Source organism: Myotis myotis, unplaced genomic scaffold (assembly GCF_014108235.1).
Source record: "Myotis myotis isolate mMyoMyo1 unplaced genomic scaffold, mMyoMyo1.p scaffold_m19_p_19, whole genome shotgun sequence".
NCBI classification, from domain to species: Eukaryota; Metazoa; Chordata; class Mammalia; order Chiroptera; family Vespertilionidae; genus Myotis; species Myotis myotis.
The window spans coordinates 36240570-36263903 of NW_023416323.1; positions in this window are offsets into that span (position 1 = coordinate 36240570).

The window sequence follows — 23334 nt, forward strand, 5'->3', positions numbered from 1 at the left end:
TTATTATCTTTTAAATTATTTGTGATGTTAAAAGTATTACACAAACAATCGTTATTACTAGCTCATCATAATGTTGATCATTTTCTTGTTCATTATATGTTTTTCCATCAGTTACACTAAATGGAAGATATGTCTTCCCCAAATGAAATGATTCCTACAATAGACATAAGTGACCAGATTATAAAATTTTCAATTTATTTCTTGCACTTTTGTGACACCAAGAAGCTGTATAATGGGATTTAGGGGACTGAAGTAAACATAACATGGAAATGAGGCCACAGATTCATTAAGCTCCTTCATGTGTCGGGAACTAATTAGTAAAAGGATATTTCTTTAAGGAACTTCTAGTTCAGGAAGAAAGACAATGGTGGCAATTTACTTGACTGTGGTTGGATGAATACAAGGCAGTATCAGACCAGACAGACATCCAACCTAGCTGTGAGTAGTTTGAGATTCATACAAACAACCCTTTAGTAGTAAAAGCTGACAAAGAAAACAGACACATTTTTCTTATTATTTTGGAGGTAATGAACGTTTTAGAAAATAAATGGTTTGGTAAACAAAGTTGAGATGGTCTCTTTTTTTAAAATATATTTTATTGATTTTTTACAGAGAGGAAGGGAGAGGGATAGAGAGTTCTAAACATCGATGAGAGAGAAACATCGATCAGCTGCCTCCTGCACACTCCCTACTGGGTATGTGCCCACAACCAAGGTACATGTCCTTGACCAGAATTGAACCTGGGACCCCTGAGTCCGCAGGCCGACGCTCTATCCACTGAGCCAAACCGGTTAGGGCAGAGATGGTCTCTTTTTAACTCCACCAAGGATCAATCAGAAGTTGTATCATCAACTAGGAAAATGTTTAAGACACTGAAAATTTTGGGAGGAAAAGAGTATTAGAAACCGTCTTTCCTCAATGATAGTGCACCTCTTTTAGCCTCATAAATTTCCAAAATCTTACTTACCTGGAAAACTGGTCAGGAAGCATGTCTAAACTCTCGAAATATTTTGTCATTGAGGATAAGATTTATATGTTTAGGAGGAGCTGAGAAGATGGTCTCAGTTTCAGAATGCCCACTGGAGTTTCTGTGAAGTGATTAGACAAACAGAAAGTCAATGATGGCCTACATCTCTAAATACAAGGACAAGTGGATGTTCAACAAATAATAACATTTGCCAGTGGAGGCAATGAAACTCGTCTCTTTCATGCTACGGAAGCAGTGGTAAAATACGAAAAAGACAAACAGGTATTCCATACCAACTACTCCTCTGAATTTGCATGGTTCCTTTTTTCTTCGCCTGAGGGATGAAAGAACTAAATAAAAGCACCCACTTGTGATTCTTAGAACATTTCTGTGAGGTAGAAAATAGAAAACAGTAGATATCTATCTTGGTAAAATGAAGACTATAAAGGGTGTGTGAGCTGATTGGATGGGAAAAACAACAACCTTTATCTCAAGTCTACTTTAAAAAAGAATGGGAAAGTTTCCTTCCCTCTAAAATAAACAGATCTCTAGCTCATCCTTCAGTGCAAAAGAAAAATATTGTAAGTTTTATTACTATCAGTAGTAACAGCTAGCTTTCATTGGAACCTTATTATAACTTTCATTGGGACCTTATTATATGCCAAAAACAGTGCTTAGTGCCTTCACAGCTTCATTTGATTTTCCTAGAGCTTGAGACCATGTTTGTGGGGAGAGGATTTGCGGGCGGGGGTGATCCTTGGAAACAGAAGTGAGGGATGAGGGGAATGAGATGGAGAAAGAGCAAAAGCCAATGCATATACTTTATGTAGGTCACTGATTTGGGCAACATGGTCTTGACCATGCCAAGACTTGTGAAAAGTATGCAAAATAACATCTAAAATTGTTCTTTTGAACAGCAGGGGGCTGAGGCATGTATCCACTGACTTTCACTTTCCATTGGTTAAAGGTTGTCTCCTCTACACTTGTGGACTGCCCTTGCACATGAGCTAAGAGGGCTCCCAAGGTTTGGAGCAAAAGAAAACAAGGAGATAAGCAATGCTTGACATGAGACATGATTGATCGGTGTGAGTTAAAACCACCCATCAAAACTTTAGCTGAAATCAGAGTGCCAAGGAGAGATCACAAAGGCAAGAAGAGGGTCCATACATGGCTTATCCTATGTAATTCTCACAATGCCCTATTCTACCATCATCAGCCCCATTTAATAATGAAGAGATTAAGACCGAGAGAACTAAAATAATTTGCCATCTTCACACAGTAAACTCCAGTTAGTAAATGGTGGAACCCAAGCAGTATGATCCTAAAACCTGAAGCATCAATCCCCACATTACTTGCCACCAGTAACCTAATCTTCACCACCTCTTGTTCAAAAGACTCATTTCTACTGCGCTAAGTACAAAAAAAAACCCCACAAAGCACAAAAAATTTGTTTTCCCAAATATAAAGCTCAGAGCTAAATAGACTATCCTAACTCGTCTTTAAGAAGGAAGTAACTTAAAATTTAGAGAATTTAGTTGAAGCTGTTACTAAGGTGAGGATGAATGTGGTGCTACCAATGGGGGCTCCTAATAAAATTACCGATTAGAGCAGTGATGGCGAACCTTTTGAGCTCGGCGTGTCAGCATTTTGAAAAACCCTAACTTAACTCTGGTGCCGTGTCACATATAGAAATTTTTTGATATTTGCAGCCATAGTAAAACAAAGACTTATATTTTTGATATTTATTTTATATATTTAAATGCCATTTAACAAAGAAAAATCAACAACAAAAATGAGTTCGCGTGTCATAGGTTCGCCATCACTGCATTAGAGTTTTTTGACTGGCCTCCTGGTGTTATCTGCACAGGGAAGATATTCCCATCTACAAGGATATGAAGATTTTTTGTAATAATCATGTTTCTGTTCAAGCTCCAAGTTAGAGTATCTCCATTGTGATGGAATCTAAGCATTGTATTGAGGGAACGGAAGTGAGCTGGCGTTTCTATTCCACTGAGAACGGAACATTGGTTAAAACAGTCTCTTGGGCTGTTAACTTTAAAGATGATACACAATTTTTCTTAAAAGTGAGAAAGAAAGCCTACCTTACTACATGGGTGAGTAAGGAAGGCTTTGCATTATGAAAATTAAAATCCCGAGAGAGATAGCTAACTAAAGCTCTCTATCTGTAATCTGTAGGATGTGTCAAGTTTTCCAATGCGTAGACTCATCAGTGAGATGATGGTATATGTGTCCATCAGATCAGGGATACTAGAAGATAAAGGGAGTACTACTGATAATTTCAGTGAATCGACTGAGCAAACCAGAATGTGCCCTGTCCATAGGGCGAAAGGACAGATCTGTGTTTTTCCCAGGGTTACTGGGACACGGGAATCACTTTGAGTGTTGGCAGATCCTTGGATCCTATCCCTTAGTTGCTATATCAGAATCTGAAGCACAGGGCCTCCAAATGTATTTTAACAATACCTCCAAGTGATTCCTAAATATACAAAGTTTAAGCACCAGTAAATGAGATAGTCAAGTTCAATGTTTCTGTATAGATGTGTACATAATTCACATAGAAATGTGACGACTAAAATAGCTCAGAGTTATTATTGAGATAATAAAAAGTAGGAAGAAAAGGACCCCATTGATCTCATGTATTAATTAATGGATGTGTACATATTTATTGAATCCCTAGTAAATAGAAGAGATTTTGATAATAGATAAAAGGAGAAAAAAATAATGTATTTCCTGCTTTCTACAGATTTGTAGTCTAGTATGGGAGGCTGTAGAGTAATAACAATAATCTAATAAACAATAATTTATACATCAAGGGTAATGAGGGGATTAAGTATTAGTATCTATCTATACATATAAAAGGCTAAGTGACTGGCCGAACCGCCAACTGGCTGACCGGCTGGTAGGTATGATGTGCACTGGCCACCAGGGGCAGACACTCAATGCAGGAGCTGAAGAGTCACAGCAACTTTGCAGAGTGCCCTCTTGAACTCTGACCCCTCGGGGGATGTCAGACTGCCGGTTTCGGTTCGATCCCCACAGGCCAGACTGAGGGACCCCACCTGTCAGAGGGGCCCCACTCACTCCGCAGAAGCCCTTCGAGCCCTGGTGCTGCCCCAGGTGTGGCTGGCCAGGGAGGGACCTCGGGAGGTTGGCTCCAGGGCATGTCCGGCCCTTCTAGCCCAGTCCCACCCTGCCAGCCACCTGCTAATTAATTTCCTTTCAACGTGCAAAAATCTATGCACCAGGCCTCTAGTTAGATTATAAACTTCCCAAGGACAACCAACTCTGCCTACCATATGCCAGATGAACTCTTGGGATGATCAACCACCCTGGCTTGCCCAGGACAAAGGGATTTCTCAGCACTAAAACCAGAAGGTCCACCAAATTAGTGAGTAAGATGATCAAAAGAGAGTCTAACACTGGCTGGATGGCTCAGTTGGTTGGGCATCAACTCATGCTCTGAAAGCTTGCTGGTTTAATTCCCAGTCAGGGCACATGTCAGGGTTGCGGGCTCAGTCCCCGATAGGGGGTGTGCAGGAAGGCAGCTGATGGATGTTTCATTCTCACCTCGATGTTTCTCTCTCCCCCTCCCTTCCTCTCTCTCCGAAAAATCAATAAGAACCATTCTTTAAAAAAAAAAAAAGTCTAATAAAAATGTATGTAGACACAGATAAGGTAAGGAAAAGAAGTCCTACCATTTTTCAAATTCTCTATATAAATTATCACAAGGGTCTAAGCTAAACTGAAAAAAAATAGGGAACTGAGCCTCAGAGAGGTTAATTACTTTGCCCCAATTCCCACAGAAGGGAAGTGGCTGAGCAGAAAGGGATAGGAGTCCAAGACTGTTTGAATCCAAAGGCCCCCAAGGGAAGGAAAGATGATGCTCTGAGTTCTTGGCTCAAAACCCCCAAAGAGACAGAAATGTGGAATTAGAAGTGAATTCTTCATCCCAGGGAAACCAGCCATGCTTTATTTAGAGAGAATCATTTTGTTTTTATTAACACACACATGCCCACGATAGTTTGCCTGCCTCCCTCCCTCCTGACAGCTGCTCTGAAGCCGACCAGAGGCTCCGGAGGGAGCTGAGCTGTTTCTACCAGCTGTTTCCCAAACACCTAACTTCATTTGCAGATCAGAGTTGGGGTTTGAAAATCTTAAAACCTTTGCTGCTTCCATCACAGGAGAGCAGAAGCAGCCAAAACAATCAGCACTCTGCCAGCAGCCTGTCTGAGGGCCTCTCTGGGACTGGATGTCGCAGGCACAGTGCAGTGTGGGACTTCCCATTTCCCAGCCTCTGGCTTCTCTCCGAGAGACAGACTCCCTCTTCCTCCTGCGGTCCCTTTCTCTACCTCCCTCTCCCTTTCCTCTTCATTTTGTCATTGAGAAGGATTCAAATTCCAAAGAGAAGGAGAAAAATGGCACATATTCATCCTAAAGATGCAAAATTAGCATTTTGTCCTGTTTGATAAATCAACACCGTTTTGTAAGAAGTCAGGTGTCATAGGATGGAATCTCTTGGTCCTGCCCCGATAAATCCCCCTTCTTCTTGGCTCCCAGGTAACATCCTTAGGAAGGTGGTGTCATCCTGACCATCCGGTTCCTGCACCTTCATGACCATGTTTGTGTCCACGCCCAACAGGAAATGGGGAGCGAGCTCTTTTTCCACCCTTCATTGACAGCACCATTCTGTTCACCTCCACTTAGATCTCAAAGGTTCACTGCATATTTTTGTTTTACAGGCACAGTCAGGTAAGTACATGACAAACTGGCACATTGATTCTTATTGCTTCCTGATATTCTATTGCATGAATATTGCGGTTTCTCCTTTTTAAATTCTGCACTGTTAAATGCCTAAATTATCATTTTTCACTCCCTCTTGCTGTCTGGACTTCTACAATAAACCTATGAGGTAGTTTCATGTTATGATCTCCATTGCACAGAGAAGGAAATCAAGGTTGAGGTCAAGCAAATGTCAAGTCAGATTTACACTTCTGATAAGCCAACTACTGGAATGAAGACACAGGTTGGAGGAGGCTTAAACTATTTCTTTTCTATTTGTAATAAACTCAGCTAGAAAGGAAGGAAAAGGAATGGCAATTCTAATACCACTTCAACGCTGCATTCAAACATTACTTGTTTTCCACTCTTGTATCTACAGGGCTTAAGGGCAGGGTACTGGCATGTCGCATGTGTTAAGTAAATATATATTAAATTGTTGAGCTGAAAAGACATGGAGACCAAGTCTCAGGAAGTTCTAAGATAAGCTGTCACACACAAAGCTCTGGATCAAACAAACATAATCCAACAGGGAACCAGAGAACCAAAGATGCTAAGAGTGAGAAGACAGACTGTGGGCTTGAGTGGTTCATTGTTATTGGGATTCATAGAGAACCCTCTAGTCCAGGGGTCCTCAAACTACGGCCCGCGGGCCACATGCAAATACAAATATTGTATTTGTTCCTGTTTTGTTTTTTTACTTCAAAATAAGATATGTGCAGTGTGCATAGGAATTTGTTCATAGTTTTTTTTTTAACTATAGTCGGGCCCTCCAACCGTCTGAGGGACAGTGAACTGGCCCCCTGTTTAAAAAGTTTGAGGACCCCTGCTCTAGTCATTCAAGCAGAATTTGTTTTTGAAGCATATTTTGGTTTTAGTAAAGCAAGTATGTAAGGCACACTGTACAAAAATAAAACATAGATTCTCAATTGCTCAGAGTTATGTGGCCACTGGAATGTGAGGATTTGACACTCAGTCTGCCAGCGAAAGACTGACACACCCCAACCACATGAAATTCAAAGGGTGTGAGTGTATGTGTGTGTATGTGTGTGTGTGTGTGTGTGTGTGTGTGTGTGTGTGTGTAACCACAGCTGGAAACAGGAGAGAGGTCAGACTCAACCCACGTGCCTCAAGTTTGTGGGGTTTTCAGCAGGAAAGGAAACACTGGTGATCTTCAGTTTTATCCCAAACGAAAAAAAAAGGCTTCCCATGTTGCCCCCACGGAGTTACAAAATATTCCTCATATTCCCCAGGTGGGATGAGGCCCAGACACAAAGACAGACTGGACTGGCAGTTTGGGGGCAGGGTCTTACTCAAGCGGCAGATGACAGAGGGGGGAGTGCCCTAGCTCAGGAGTTCTCAAACCTGGCTGCTCACCAGAATCCACAGGGAAACTGAAAATGGCCTGAGGCTCAGCACCAAGCGCAGACAGCAGAAGTGCTCCCGAGGAGGCTAGCTTCCCAGGTGATGCGAATACGTAGCCATAAGGTGACATACGCAAACTTGGACAAGGTCGTCTGCCTCCTAAGGGTGAAGTACACATGGTGCCCCAATGAGTGAAGACACACTGACCTTTTCACTATCTTGAAAAATTTCATCGCCACTTATTCACTGTTCTCATCAAAGGCTTGGCACATATCAGGAACTCATTCATAATGAATGACTAAATGAGTGAACGGTCACCAGCTAGCAAAAATATTACAATAAAATGAGCTTTCTCTTTTCTCTGGGCAACTCACTGCTCAGATCCCTACGATTTGCATAATATTTGATGAGCCATTCAGCGTTTTATGAATTATCATAAAGAATTTATGAGAAAGTTGCAAAGATATATGTATATATCTAAAGTATACATCACACTGCAGTTCATAGATTTGATAAGTCACTTAGGATATCTCCATCCGATGGAATTCTATGTAGACATTACAATAAGGTGGTAGGTTATTTTTTCTTTTCTTCTTCTTCTTTTTTTTTTTTTTAAATAAAGAAGACTGCTTGGAAGAGGCTCAAAGGAGAAAGGAAGGAGAGAAATTGAACAGAGGCACCATCAATAGATCTTTTATTAAAATTGTTTTTTAGAGAGAGGGGAAGGGAGAGAGAGAGAAACATCAATGCAAGGCACCGATCAGCTGCCTCCTGCACACCCCCTTCTGAGGATTGAGCCCACCACCCAGGCATGTGCCCTGACCTGGAATTGAACCAGCAGCCTTTCAGTGCATGGAACAACATCCAACCAACTGAGCCACACCAGCCAGGGTGTAGATTGTTTTTAATATACAAAGCCATCCATGACATATTATTGAGAAAGAACAAATTAAAAACAGCATGGATAAAAATATAATGTTGCTGTCATAAATAAATTGTGTGTGTATGTGTGTGTCTACATGGAAAATTTTGGAAGGTATATACACTAATGTAGTTTAAACACTAATGTGATTATCTATAGAAGAGGTAAAAATAAGGGTGGCTTTCACTCTCTTTTTATAACTTTTCATCATTTTTAACTCAGGCTATTTTAAAATTATAATTTCTCCATATGTAATTTTTTCCCAAAGTTGAAGTGGCTATAGCCCATCCCCATTCCATGTCCATCCTGATTTCAGAACCCTCACCACTTGTGAATACAGTCAGACCAAGACACGACAGTGAAAAGGGAGAAGTTGACCTTTAATGACCTTTTCCATACCTGAGTCAGCCTCCACTATTTATGTTGGCCATTTCCCACCCCCCGTCTACCACCCCAGTAAGTTCCCATCAGAAACTGATAACTTCCTTGGCCCCAGTCCATCCACTTACATCACTAAAACCTATTTTACTGAATTTATTGGGGTGACATTGGTTAATAAAATTATATAGGTTTCAGGTGTACAATTCTATAATACATCATCTGTATATGAATTAAGGGGGGATAAATGGTGGCAGAAGAAGACCTGACTTTGGGGAGTGAACACATAAAGCCTATTTCTTCAGGACATCTGCTTCCATACGGAACGTGGCTCGGTTATCTGGTATAACTATTGCTTCATGAAAATTAGTATCGGGCCTGTTGTCACTCACAGGGATAGTTGCATTTTGAGGCAAATATCAAAACACAGAAATGCCCCTAATGTGTCATGAGAGCTTTCAGAAGCAGAGCCATGGTGGGACCTCATCTCCCTCTGATGGGGGAGAGGTGACATATTGTTAGTAAATACTAACAATCCAGTGGTTCTCAACCTTCCTAACGCCTGACCCTTTAATACAGTTCCTCATGTTGTGACCCCCAACCATAAAATTATTTTCGTTGATACTTCATAAGTGTAATGTTGCTACTGTTATGAATCGTAATGTAAATATCTGATATGCAGGATGTATTTTCATTGCTTGCGACCCACAGGTTGAGAACTGCTGCATGAATAATGGCAGCTGGAAATGTCTGGATGCTTCCTGTGTCTGCTACTGCACTAAGCGCCTGTAGGATTAAGGAATACAAATATTATAAACAACATTACGACGTATGTACTATTACTATGCCCAATTCACATAGGAGAAAGCGGACGCCAAGGGAGCTAAAAACTTGTGCAAAGACATACAAACAGTCAGTGGCAGAGCTGGGATCAGATCCTAGGCAATGGGGCTCCAGTTTCTGCTCTCTGACGATGGTACAGCAATGTTGTATTATGTAACTGCTAGAGCTTCTGTAAACCACAGCTCCACTTAATTCAGTCCTCAACACTGATTGTGTTAGTTTCTGGGGTGCATAAGACATCATTGGGGCCCTCTCGGGGCTAATACTGATGTACCAATTTATTCCAGCCACAGAAAGAGAAAACCAACATTTGCAAAGTATTTTTTATCTTCTGGACTAGTGGCTGTGAAAGGGAGGTCCCTGGACCAGCATCACCGGAGACCTTAGAAGAAACGCAAGTTCTCAAGCCCCATCCCAGCCCTACTGAACCAGAATCCCTGGGAGCAGGGTCCAGATCTGGGTTTTCCGAGGTTTCCAGGTGGGAATCGCTGTTCTGGGCATCATATCATGTGTTTCTCCTTTAATCCTCACAACAGATTTTTAATGTCAGCTCATAATTCCAGAGAAGGAAACTGAGGCACGGGGAGCAAAACTAACATTCCCTGAAAGGCATAGTGACAAGGCTGGAAATCTAACCCACATCTGTAGAGGTTCCTGCTGAGGTGTGTGAAAGGGACAGAGCACAGGTTTTGACTGCCACTACTTCAGTGCAATCCACTTTGTTAGCATGTGTCTGCACCTTTAAAACAGTCTACAAAGAGGTACCAAGGTTGGAGCATCGTCCCATGCACCAAAAAGTCTGTGAGTTCGAATCCTCATCAGGGCACGTATCGGGGGCAACTCATTGATGTTTTTTTCTCTCTCTCTTTTTCTCTCCCTAAAAAACAATAAAACATATCCTTGGGTGAGGATAAATACAATAAAAAAGACATACCAAGGAATGCAATTTCATGAGAAACTAAGATACATGTGGGCACTTATAATACAATTCTGCTTATGAAAGGATGTTGTAGTGTCATTAGACTCTGGGAGCTAGACCAAAAAAACACGCAAACCAAACAACAACAACAAAAAAACCTGTAGTGATGGAAGGAGATCTGACTTGGATTGGTGAACACACAATACAATATACAGATGATGTATTGTAGAATTGTACACCTGATACATATCATTTTATTAACCAAAGTCACCCCAGTAAATTTTTTAAATGTGGCTCTTAGTTTAACTGCTTCACAATAATGGAGAGTTGCTGGAGAGTTATTCGCACAACAGATGCTGTGAAGATATGTGCTGATTCTGTGGGTTGCTACATAACCCCACTGCAGCACAGCCTCCGGTCCTCGTGCCCATAGACATAAGTTCTCCCTACGCAATGTCTAATGCTTGCAGCAGAACTATAAATCGAAGCTAATGGAGAAAATGCAACTCCTCCATTCAGACCTTCTGAGAATATTTGCCTGCAATGTTTTGTGTGTACACACACACACACACACACACACACACACATAGTACTTATTCTGGGTGGGCTTCATTTGGAAAGCCAGATTAGGGAAGGGAATCAAGTACATTTCACTTCTACCTAGTAAATAAGTTAAATGGTCCCTGTGGTTATTCATTAAAACTTTTATGGTATGTTCATCAATTACCAAACAGCTTGAACAAAAGCAGAGGTAAATTAACTTCCTCAAACCCACATGGCTTGCCGACAGGAGTGTGCTCTGAGCAATTTCATTGGCTTAAAGTTCATCCAAAATACTATTAGCTCAGAGTCCAATTTCGAACTGTCAAGGGGAATATAGACAATGGCAATTTCAGATCATTATCATGACATTCCAATGCAAATGGCCACAATTTAATTCATTATCACTAACATTACGTCTTCATTTTGCTACCAACTGGTGACTGACATTTCCAGGACTACAAGAAGCAAATGCTAATTAGACCATGGTGTACTCTTACCCTTTCTCCATTTGCTACATTTTTCCATCTTTAGAGAGGCCTGCTGGAGGCTACTTTGGGCCAGCTGCCTGGCCTTGACACTCCTTCCCCCTGCCCTCAGCCAGGCCACCTCCCTGGGATAAAACGAAGCTCCTATGGATCTCCACGTCTGTGCACTGTGCCTGTGGAACGGATCCTTGGCAGTGCAATGACTCTTTCCTAAACCACACACCCCAGCTGAATGTAGGACATGGAAAGGTGGCAAAACATAGGCATTAACATACAAACAACCTGCCATACAAGTCATGTTTGCCTTTAGACTGGACAAAAAGGGAAGAAATGACTTTCCATGCTCTTCTTGGCATCATCAGAGTTGAACAAAGTACTAACCTCTGATGATGTCAGGAGGGAACCTCCTCTGTTCCTGTCGTTCATGCTTAGGTGGGCTTGACTCATCTCTGAGAGCATGCCTTTCACTCTCCATGTGAGATGAGAAGGATCGTAAAACTCTCCTACAGCTCCAGTGAAATGTGTAAGGTGTCCAAATGAAAGCCATAGTGAATACAAAAGTGAAGATTATCAGATCTTTGAGCTAAGATATGGGGGGAAAATATAACACATGCATTTTATCCCATTTCCCTGATATGACACAATCATTCTGTCTTTAAGACAATGTCTAACTCCAGGAGATCTGTGCATATGTCACTTATTCTCTCATTATTTTGCTGCAGTGATAATAATGGTAAGTGGTCATTAAGTGCCAGGTCCGGTCCCCAGGAATTGGCTTTGCCTACTGAATCTTCAAAACAATCCTGCAAGGTATGAATTCAGGTACCCGTGAGGAAGATGAGTTTGGCCAGTGCAAATGGTAATAGTGACTCCAGTTGGCCAGGTGATGAGTACCTCTCACTGGTTGCCCTACCTTCTGACCATCACCATCCACTTCCCAGTACCTGTATCTTTCACTTCCCAAGTCAACTCTTTGCATTCAAATCCTTGTGTCAGGGTCTGGTTCTGGGGTACCCAAATTGAGACAACAGAAAATGGTATGATTCAGGAAGCAAAAATTTACCTGCCCTATGTGATAAATGTGGAATGAATAAACAAACTATCCCAGTATTACTAGAGCAAAAGGTAGACGGAGTAATAGATAACAAGGAATTTTATTAAATGAGTAGATTTAAAATGCTCTTCTCTATACTGAAACCCAGCTGGGCTAGAAAGCATTTATCCTGTAACATGACTGACACATGTTTAATTCAATTACAATGTAAGGTGTCCAGCACAGTGACAGTTCGTGTACTTTACTTGGAATTAGGCTATAGAACACTGGCACATGGAAAAGCATTGCTATACTTACAGGGCTTAACACTGGATGCAGCCCTCACAAGCATGAACTTGAGCTCCACAAAGGAAACACTTCTCAATAACAACTTACCAAACCAGGTTTTCCTCATCCATCATCTAATCATGAATAAACTTTGCTTTAATAACTGTACATTTCAGGCTGAGAGAAGAAAATGAGGCTTCCTGTGTTCCGTGCGCCATTGTTCCCCTACTTCTAAAAAAAAATAAGTGTCCTGCTGGAAACGTCGATGCCCTGGGGCCTGGGACTAATAGGAATTTCAAGGCCTGCCTTTATGTTTGTAAGTTAATCTTTCTTTGTCCTCCATCTCAGCCAGCAAATACAATTTCAGAATAACACAACTCATCTCTTGTGTTTTTGAACCTGGCTTTGGATTGGGGATCATTGTGTCTTTGCTTCAGATGTCTCACTTTGATGTCTTCCATTTCAAAGCGAGAGATAAAACCCAAAGTTCATGCGCACAATGGGGCACCCTTTCAAGCCAAAGGGAAATGCCGGTCCTCTTTGTGGCACACAGCAGCCCAGATTCACTTTGAGATCCTCTCTTGAAAGTCCCTGGGCAAGTGCAAAATGGCTTTCAGTGATTTATTTTGTGCCACTGTCGGAACAGAATTGCTATAGCTACCTCCATTGCACAAACGGGCAGACTAAAGTTGTGGGAGTGAAGCAGGGCAAAGACCTCTGGGAAATAGGTTTCCTCATTGCCTCTTCCTAATTACTAGCCATGTAGCTAAGCGCTTCAGCACTAATGGCTCCACTGGGTATACACAGCATCTCTCTATATATATCTCGTTGGAAGTCTAAATCTGGGCAGCAGGAAGGAGGGGTCTGTTCAAACCCACATTCCTATCTCTCTTTCTCCCTCTGAACTCAACTCCAATTATACTGGGAAAAGTTGTATATTTCTCTATTAGATGTAACACGTTGCACTTTCTAAAACTATTTTCTATTGGTCCATCAATCTGCCCTTCAATGTGGCTCTTCAATTTCCTATAATCTAGAGGAAATCTCTTTCTGAATACATTTCCCTCACCTTCAACTTCTAATAGATTGCCTTTCCATGGGGACGCATACGTTATTATTTATCTTTATATCCTCGGTGCCTAAAACAAAATCTGGAATATGGTATTCACCCAATAAATGACTGAATGAAATGTTCATCATTTACTCTTCCTTTCTTTCAGCATAGTCACAGCTGTCCTATCTTGCTTCTGTACCCTCTGAAATAATTCATCATGAGAATGGCATATCCCTTCCTACCTTCTTCCCTAATGAGAGCCATTTTATGGCCAAAGAATGGAGCAAGTGACCAATCTTCTAAAGATAAGGAGTGTTACCTCAGCCAAAGCTAAGTGCAGGGGCTGACACCCTCTACTCCACGCTCACGCCTACCTTCCTTGGATGACGTCAGGTCAACATCCTGACCTTGCTATGGTTCCCACAGGCAGAATCTCAACTGGGGTTTAATGGCAGCAATGGTATAATTGAGCATCACTAGAATCTTCCATTGCTGGTGAGCTAATGTTTTATTGACAGTTTATAAAATATTTCCTAAGCGCTAAACCTGCAAGGCATTACAGCGGACACTTGAAAGGATGTTTGATCAATCAGAGAGCAATCCAACACAAAATCAAATAAGGTTCCAGAAAGAAAATAAAACATGTGGATGTGGATAGATGTCCATGTCTCCTGGGTGAAAATGATTTATCTCATAAAAGAGCCTCAAAATAAAGTACTATTGGGAGAGGGATCTAGACTAGCTCAGCGCATCACAGAACGCTTCAAACAGGAGGTGGCATTTTGACAACGCCTTGGAGAAAATGAATTAATATATGAACACTTTTCAGTGGCATGCTCTTAAGCAAACAATAAATTAAAAGTTCTGATTGGTGGCATTTGATAATTTCCATGCTGTAAATACCCCTACCATGGCCAGCAACCAGCTCTCAACATTCCTGAAAAGTTAGCAATTAGCTCTCCTGAGCCAGCTCCAGCACACCACTGCTTGATAAATTTCACCTCAGGCAGCCCCTCTTATGAATTTAAAGCTGTATATGAAATTGAAAGGATCCAAGCACCCCCATACTGAAGGACACATGGTTGCACTGAAGGAAAAGTGGTTTAGGGACGAGCACCAGATGACCCTTGATGTGCTCTTAGCTGACCCCCAGTTCAAAGAGTCATGATTAATATATATATAATCCAGGAAAAATATCCCCTATCTCTGATTAGCTCTGGGTCTGGCAATGGGAAGAAGTATCATCAGCTTGACTTAGAGTATTTATTAGAAATGTGATCATATGTCCCCATCTTTCAAATCTAGGAACTCATGGATTTAGGAATATTAAGCCTATAGGACTCTTTGTATAAAGACATTTTTAAAGGTATCATGAAAAAAAGGAGACAAATGTACTACTATTTGTAATACCTTAAACAATACAATAAAATTAAAAAATAAATAATAATAAATCTGGCTCTTGTTGCTCCACTGGCCAAAGTGGATCATAATATCCTTGTATGTATCCTACAATGTCCACAGCAAAATATATATATATATATATATATATATATATATATATATATATATATATATATATATAAATTTAAAAAATGAAGGTAATTATGAAAGGAAGAATAAAGTTAAGAGAGAAGCAGTCTGAGTATTTCTCTATGAAACCCAGTTTGGCTGGAAGTCGGAGTTTTGGTAGGCAATTGCCTGATGCTGAGGAAGAATTTGACCAAGGTAACCCGGGCTTCTACATGTGTTTTTTGCTTACTAAGCCAAAGGGTTTATTTCTCAAGCAAATTCTTTTTTTTTTTTTTTTTTTTTACACTGTGATGGGAGTGATCATGAAAATCCTTCTGGCAATAAGCTCTGTGAAGGTTCCTTGGCAGGATTGGCTATAAATATTGCCCATATGCCACATTTCAATATTTTGGTTTGAAACAAGTAGCCAAAAAGCTCAGGAAGTATTTTCAGAACAGGCTGTTGTTCTGGTCCTCAGCTGGCATCCTCACAAATAGGCTCCGTGTGCTGTCTTGCTGCTATCATCCTGGGCATGAGGAGGTGACACCTCCCAGGTCACAGTGCTTAGTGTCAAGCCCCCCAAATAAGCAGAGATCTGTAAGAAGTATTTCTTTATCAGGTAAGAGTGTGGACCAGGGGTGGGCAAACTTTTTGACTCAAGGGCCACAATGGGTTCTTAAACTGGACCAGAGGGCCGGAACAAAAGCATGGATGGAGTGTTTGTGTGAACTAATATAAATTCAAAGTAAACATCATTACATAAAAGGGTACGGTCTTTTTCTTTTTTAGTTTTATTCATTTCAAACGGGCCGGATCCGGCCCATGGGCCCTAGTTTGCCCATGGCTGGTGTGGACCATTTGAACACCAACGTCCCTCATCAGTCTCTAATGCCATGAATCTCTGAGTCATTCAGTTCTGAGAAAACTAAACAAAGGAGGAAAAGGTATGGTGGGCACACTAGAAGCTTGGCTTCTAACTGTGAGCTGGTCACTGACTTAGGAAGGTGTTGAATCACCCAGCTTCTGCATTTCCTGCCAACTCTACAAATCTAGAAATCTACTGTCAAGAGAGTTTTAACGTTTGTTTTGGCATTGGGCTCTATCTTAAAGACTGATAAACTACATTCATTCAATACCATTTAAGAAACATTGATTGCCTTCCATGAGGCACCTACTAAAATTGACATGAGGGAATCGAGAATTAAAGAGAAAGGATCTCTGCGTTAAGTTGCTCACTGTTGGGTAGGAAAATCACAACTGAAAAGACAACTGAAATGTATTGTGTTAGTATAGAGCTCCCTCACCATCCCCACCTATGAGATATGGTCTCCTAATGGTTGTTAGAATTATATCAGTAATAATCAGGACATTTAAAGATGGATCAGATGAGCCTAGTCCAGCCATGGGCAAACTACGGCCCGGCCCATTTGAAATGAATAAAACTATTGAAAAAAAAGACCGTACCCTTTTATGTAATGATGTTTACTTTGAATTTATATTAGTTCACACAAACACTCCATCCATGCTTTTGTTCCGGCCCTCCGGTCCAGTTTAAGAACCCATTGTGGCCCTCGAGTCAAAAAGTTTGCCCACCCCTGGCCTAGTCACTCCTTAGGTGGCCTACCAGTGGTCGGCAAACTGAGGCTCACGAGCCACATGTGGCTCTTTGGCCCCTTGAGTGTGGCTCTTCCACAAAATACCGACTTCTGCGCATGGGCCACGATGTTTCAATTGCACTGTACGTGCGTGCCCGCACGTGGTATTTTGTGGAAGAGCCACACTCAAGGGGCCAAAGAGCCACATGTGACTCACGAGCTGCAGTTTGCCGACCACTGGCCTAGACCATAGAGCAGGTTATGCTAAAGAACACAGATCTATCAACCCACATTGGAGGTTTTCATTTCGGCTGACCTCATCTTTGTTGACTCACTAAGGTGCCTTCAGTGTTACCCCAGAAAGCACCACAGACATTATAATCAGGTAGAAAAGGGTCTTACTCCCAGCTCTCCCATTACTAAATGACATATGGCACAGTTTGCCTCCATTCCATCTTCTCACCTGCCTAAGGGCGGGGGGTATTATTTTACCCCCATCACAGGCTCAAAGGCAATGTGTGAAAAGAGGCCTCTCAATAAATCTGACCAATTAGTCACTTTAGTATTATGTTATATATGCGTGTAGAGCACATGTAACATAATACTGGAATGACTTATTGTTTTAGTTTTCAGCTGTTCCATGACATTTGTATGAAGCAGGGCTAGGCAAGCGTGTTCAAGAGAAAGCTCTGCCATCATTCTCACCGGATCTTCAAAATAGTCATCAACAATTATGGTGCTATCTTTCATTTTACCTTTATTTCTTTCTTATCAAGGCTGCTGTGTCTAATTCTGGGCATCAATCCTACTTTAATCTTCTCTTCCCTCTCCTTGCCTCAGATTATAAATGCCACTGTATTCCAACAAATTGTCATACTTACTATTTAGGAGGGTTATGTATGAAAACGGAGAAAGAAAAGAATTCCAATTTAGCCGAGTTAGGTGGGGGTGCAAAGGAAAACTTTTAGAAAAAAGTGACAACCCTTGAGCAAGTACTAGAGAGGAAACAAGAGAGGGGCCCCAGTGTTATGCAAAGGCACGGGGGCATGGAAGCTCATGCTGCCGCTGGTAGCTCCCTCCATCCACAGTGGAGAATGAAAGATGGAAGAATGTCAGGTGGGAAAGAGTCTTGAACACTAGGCTAAGGTTGTGAACTGTACCTAGAGAACAAGAGTAGCATGAGTCCCTGAAAGGATGGGTTGAAAAGGGCGGCCTATAGGGTCAAATTTACAATTCTTAACAAGTTGGCCTGAAAGTGACTTTGGGGAATGGATCAAAGGAAGAGTAGGATGAAAGTGGGGAGTCACAAGCAGCCCCACTTGTACAATATATGGTCTTATTCATCGTCATCTTACAATTTGTGAGGAATCAACCCTTACAACATGACAGATAAATAACCACATTTTCTGGAATAATTTTGAATGGGAGCAGGTAGGTAGGGGAAGGTAAGAGAAAAGTGTGATTGGCAAAAACGATTACCCTGCTAATTGGCTGTTTGTGCCTTGCTAGTTTTATGGACATTTTCCATTTGGGAGTAAATCTAAGGCATGATTCATCCCCGACTTATCAGAGAGAGAGGAAAACAAACGTAAACCAAAGACCTCATTTGAATTGTTTATTTCTTTTAACTACCTAAAGATTATAGCCAGGGGCTTTCCACTAATTTATAGGAAAGGAAATACAATAAATAGACAGGTGAAGACTATTCCTCTGGGGGTGTTGGGAAAGCAATCTAAAGCAATGAGTGCTGTGAAGTTCAATAGGCACCATCTGCATAACTAATTAGCACCACACAGCCAGCTTGCAGTACTAAAGGCAAGTTTCTGAACTCCCTCCCACTGCTCAGACTGCAGACTGCTGTGAACACTCCCTCACACAGGAGAGGGTCGTAAAGGGGACATGGCTTTCGTATTTAAAGAATATGATGCATATGGGTGCTTAATGCATACTGTTAAGTCATAAAATAATTACTGAAATCTAAAGCAATTATAATAGTAATAATGATATGCATATCCTGATTTTTTAAAAATTATCTAATGATGCGTGTTTACTATGTGCCAGGGATGAGGATAAGTCCTTTGCACTCATTATATCATTTAATATTTAAAGTCGGTACTACCACTCCCATTTCACAGATGGAAACAGTGAAGGTAGAGGAATTGTCCAAATTCAACTGTTCATTGGAAAATGGATTGGAGTCCATGTCTCTATGACACCGGAGGCAGTACTCTTAAATACTGCCCTGGATGAGGGAACCTATACAGTCTGGGTCCACTTAGCTTTCCACTATCTCCTCCGGCAAATTTCTCTCCAGTCACACATTCTATACTTGCTACTATGATGTAATAAATTCTCCTTCCGGAGTTCCCTTGCTCCTTCTTCATTCACCTGGTGATCCTCTCTTATTCCTTCTTCAACATTCAGCTCAGATTTTATTTATCTCAGCCAGGAGTTTTTACTCAAAAATAACTAAGTAAACTAAGTAATTAACCCAATTATTCCTGCCTCGCTTCTCAAAACATGAGTTAAGTCATGGGTGGCATCCTGTCTAAGCTTTCTCCACCCCCTCCTATCCTCTCTCCCCGTGGTAATAATTGAAGAAATTTAATATGTGCATGTATCCATGAATGTGTGTACATGTGCATGCAAAAACAGATAGATCCATATACTTATTACATTAAAAAATATATTACAAATGCCCTTTTGTATTAGTATATGTTTCACTTCATTTAATTATACAGCCGCATTTGGGGCTAGATTTTATTTCTCATCTCCATCCCCGAAACCCAAACGTCCGTCAGCCTGACATTTTTGTCTGTAATCGTTTTTCCTCTGTATTAGCTTTCTATTTCCCCTTTGGCCAAAGAATCAAGTACTCATTACCTGAGGGGTAATTTGGCCAGACAGAGAGAGAATATCAAATAGTCATCTCGGCTATGTCCTTAGATTTTTCTTTTTAAAAACTGTGTCTGAAGTTCAACTTCTCTTCCTAGATTTTTTTTTTTTTTGCTTCAATTGTACTCTTGGGGCAAGAAATGAGAATGTCATCTCTTACAAGCAGCTCCTGATGACTTCCAGAACCATAGACTTTGTCAGGAGAGCACACATGTATCCACCTTTGCCCCGGCCATATTTCCACCTGCCTTGTTCTAAGGGGGTGAGTGTCACAGATGTCCTCCGTCCTGAGCTGGCCAGTTCGGGCCACACCTTGACATTGGTGCTTATACAACTGCCCCCTGAACGGTGCCTGCACAGACAGCACAGTCCTAACCTCAGCTGTAGCTCCACCTCCTCATCAACAAAGTAAAACAAAACAAAACAAAACAAAACCTGAGGGAGGGAAGAGTACCCTTTTATTCTCTCTTCTGGGCCTTTGGAGCTTGGCAGAGACATTAAAAAACAAAACAAAACATGAAAGAGTGTTGGTCTTAACTCTGAAAATATTCACCTTTTAACACAAGGACTCTGCCCTTGAACTTCAAAACGGTGTTCTGCTTAGAAGACCAAAGAAACCAAAGGGTTTCTACGGTAAACTTGGCTTCCTGGTGCCTTTGCACTTTCCCTGTCGATTTACTATTCTCATCTTCACATCGAGGTGTGTGTGTGATCTAGAGAAAGGATTGAACTGAAATATAAGGAGCCCTCATAAAGGCATTTATTCAGAGCATTTAAGAGGGAAGCCCTCAGACACAGATCTGACAGTCTCTCCATTTGTACAATTGAGAAAACAAAGCATAAAGGTAAAAAGGCTATAGCAAGCGTGGTTTCCCGCCTGCCTGCCAGTGGATAGAACTCTGGCTTTCTCGTTAGTTACAGATGTTGAGGGTCTTCTTTATTCAGTATCAGCAAGGCATTCTAATACTTGACTAATTATAGGCACGTTGCACTGGAATCTCATCTGGAACTTATCTAGTCTTAAAGTGTCCATTCTACCACAGCATTTCACAGCTGAGAGGCCTTTTACCCAAAAACACTTGAAAATGTAGCAGGTATCATTGTTCTGACACATCCACATCCCAGCTGAACTAATTACAAAAAGTACATTAGAAACACAGCCCGATTGGTTGAGGGTTGACCTATGAACCAGGAGGTCACAGTTGGATTCCCAGTCAGGGCACAAGCCCGGGTTGCAGGCTCAATCCCGTGTGGGGCATGCAGGAGGCAGCCAATCCATGATTCTCTCTCATCATTGATGTTTCTATCTCTCTATCCCTCTCCCTTCCTCTCTGAAATCAATAAAAGATATATATTTTTTTAAATATATATTTTATTGATTTTTTTAATTAAATCTTTATTGTTCAGATTATTACATTTGTTCCTCTTTTTTTTCCCCCCCATAACTCCCCTACTCCCAGTTCCCGCCCCACCCTCCGCCCTCACTCCCCACCCACTGTCCTCATCCATAGGTGCATGATTTTTGTCCAGTCTCTTCCCGCATCTCCCACACCCCTTTTCCCCCCAGGAATAGTCAGTCCATTCCCTTTCTATGTCCCTGATTCTATTATAATCAACAGTTCATTCTGTTCATCAGATTATTTATTCACTTGATTCTTAGATTCACTTGTTGATAGATGCATATTTGTTGTTCATAATTTGTATCTTTACCTTTTTCTTCCTCTTCCTCTTCTTAAAGGATACCTTTCAGCATTTCATATAATCCTGGTTTGGTGGTGATGAACTCCTTTAGCTTTTCCTTATCTGTGAAGCTCTTTATCTGACCTTCAATTCTGAATGATAGCTTTGCTGGATAAAGTAATCTTGGTTGTAGGTTCTTGGTATTCATCACTTTGAATATTTCTTGCCACTCCCTTCTGGCCTGCAAAGTTTCTGTTGAGAAATCAGCTGACAGTCGTATGGGTATTCCCTTGTAGGTAACTGAGTTTCTTTCTCTTGCTGTTTTTAAGATTCTCTCTTTATCTTTTGCTCTTGGCATTTTAATTATGATGTGTCTTGGTGTGGTCCTCTTTGGATTCCTTTTATTTGGGGTTCTCCGCGCTTCTTGGACCTGTAAGTCCATTTCTTTCACCAGGTGGGGGAAGTTTTCTGTCATTATTTCTTCAAATAGGTTTTCAATATCTTGCTCTCTCTCATCTTCTGGCACCCCTATAATTCTGATGTTGGTATGCTTGAAGCTGTCCCAGAGGCTCCTTACACTATCCTCGCATTTTTGGATTCTTTTTTCATTTTGCTTTTCCGGTTGGGTGTTTTTTGCTTCCTCGCATTTCAAATCATTGACTTGATTCTTGCGCTCCTCTGGTGTGCTGTCGGGAGTCTGTATAATATTCGTTATTTCAGTCCGTGTATGCTTAATTTCTAGTTGGTTCCCCAATATAAGATCGAGGGTCTCATTAGTTTTCTTGTAGATCTCATTAAGTTTATCGGCGGCTTCTAAACAGTTCTTGAGAGACCTTAAAAGTGTGGTTCTGAACTCTATATCTTCCATTGACAATTTTGTCCTGTTTCTTTGTCTCCGCATTTTGTTATGCTTCCTTGGTGCACCCCCTAGTGGTCTTTGTTCGCAGTCTTGTAGTTAAGCCTTGATTGTTGTAGCTAATACCAGGGAGGGTTTGACCTCCAGGCCAAGTGAGAGAACTTCTGTCCTCTAGGGAGGTGCTAATCTAGCCTTTGCCTGAGGCTATCCGGCAAATGCCTCTGTGCAGGGCTTGGGCGGGGCGGGTCGAACAGGATCAACAGGGTGGGCCGGAGAGAGCAGTTATGGCGGCTCTCAGTCCTGTCCCCAGGGGCTCTGCCTCTCTGAGTCCCAGCACCCGCTGCAAAGCTCAGAGAAAGCTGCACTCGCTCTGACCGAAGCCAGACAGTCCCGCTTCTCCCGTTTGAGTCTGGGTCCCTAAAGACTCGCCCGGATCTGGAGCTCAGAGTCTGCGACTCCCTCCCGATTGAAAACGCCAACCGCGCCCTCCGCCGCCAGCCCGCTCCACGCACTCCGCACCTCAGAACTTGACTTCAGCACTGCGCCTCCTCTGAGTGTCCATATGCATTTCTCTTTCCTCCTAGTTGTAGGACTTCCACTCAGCCAGCGTTCCTGTGGATCTGGGTGATGTCCCTTCCGTTTTTTGGTTTCACTTTTGAAGTAGTTGTTCAAAGCAGCAAACTCCGGCATTAACCTATGCCGCCATCTTGGTTCTCCAAAGATATATTTTTTAAAAGGAAATATACTACTTAAGAGCAATTGCATTGATGGACTCTGTCCCTACTGAAAGTACAAAGACAAGCTTTGTGGTCTTAGGCAAGTTTCTCACATGCCCCTGGCTTACAGTTTACTCATCTATAAAATGGAGATGTTAATTTCTACCTACTGACTTGATGTGCTGAATGAAGCTGTACTCTGGACGACTGGACTTGCTAGTTGATCCCCCCTGGCCCCATTCCATTCACACGGATTCCACAAGGAGGGAGACTTTGTGAGGCTCTCCCACCTGACCTGCTTCCACCTGGCCAGTGTCATCATTAGCCCAGCATCAAGGCACAACTGTTAACTCTTCAAAGTTTACACATGGAGGGGCAGATCAGGAGAGTGAGTCCAATCTTGCGTGGATCCATAATTACGGTACCAAATTGTTGTGCTATTAGGCAAAGCACTTGCATTGTATTCATCTTAAATATTGTGCTAGTGGA